The 1206-nt window shown below is 26.9% G+C and overlaps 1 protein-coding gene across 1 annotated transcript in view; it reads right to left on the bottom strand.

Annotated features, from left to right (window-relative positions):
* LOC117173281 (peroxidase) overlaps positions 1 to 1206 on the bottom strand; it is a 149718-nt gene that overhangs the window by 55859 nt on the left and 92653 nt on the right. The gene's annotated exons all lie outside the window — the stretch shown is intronic.

Below are 1206 nucleotides of genomic sequence, written 5' to 3' on the forward strand. Positions count from 1 at the left end.
ATATTGTTGAGACTATTGCCTTGGGAAAAAATTATGGAATTCCTTTTAATAACAAAAAAATTCCGGTTAATAATATCATAGCAAATTTGGAAAACAGTATCCTAGACTTACAGCCTGATAAAAAACAAAATATCAGAAAGGAAATTACCACACTGATCTCAAATTTCATGTGTAACAATAAATTTAAAAATCAAGATAATTTACATGAAATAGAAAAATTAAAAAAGTTCCAATCAAATAATAAGGACATTATATTTGTCAAAGCGGATAAAGGAAATATGATCGTAGCTTCTAATTTCAATGATTATAAAAAAACTGTAGAAACAATGCTAAATAATACAAATTTATACAAACAAGTAAAAACATCTTTGGTACCTTCTGTAGAAGAGAAATATAATGATATTATTAAAAGATGGGAACAAAAAACATATATTAATGATCAAATGTCCTATATTTTAAAAACACGTGGTTCCATCGTAGCAAAAGCTTATGCTCTCCCTAAAGTACATAAACCTGTTTTAAAATGGAGAATAATAGTCTCAACCATAGGTTCCCCGACCTATAATTTAGCTCCATACTTATCCAGAATTTTAAAACCAGTATCAGGAAAAACTGATTCATTTGTTAAAGATAGTTGGGACTTCAAAAATTGTCTAAAAAATCAAAAAGTTCCAAACTCTTATTCCATTATTTCACTAGATGTTGTTTCCATGTTCGACAATATACCTTTAGATTTGGCCTTGGATGTTGTTGAAGAAAAATTAAATCTCAATAAAAATCTTACAAAAATTTCAAAAATGAAATTCTAGTGGCAATAAGAACTGTTTTTAATAACACTGTTTTTGCATTCAATAACAAATACTATAAAAAAGTTTTTGGTTGTCCTATGGGTTCTCCCTTATCTCCGATCATTTCCAATTTAGTATTAGAAGATGTCGAAAGTAGAGCCCTTAAAAATTTAAAATTCAAACCTTTAATATATAAAAGATATGTCGACGACATTTTTGCTATAATTTCTACTGACAAAATTAATGAATTTGTTCAAACTTTTAACAATGTAGAAGACTCTTTAAATTTTACACATGAAATTGAAAATATAAATATCATACAATTTTTAGACATTTCGATTAAAAAAACACCTGAAGGTAACATTTTTACAGATTGGTTTAGAAAACCAACATGGTCTGGTCAATATCTAAATTATAA

This window comes from Belonocnema kinseyi, chromosome 5, assembly GCF_010883055.1.
Source record: "Belonocnema kinseyi isolate 2016_QV_RU_SX_M_011 chromosome 5, B_treatae_v1, whole genome shotgun sequence".
In the NCBI taxonomy this organism is placed as follows: Eukaryota; Metazoa; Arthropoda; class Insecta; order Hymenoptera; family Cynipidae; genus Belonocnema; species Belonocnema kinseyi.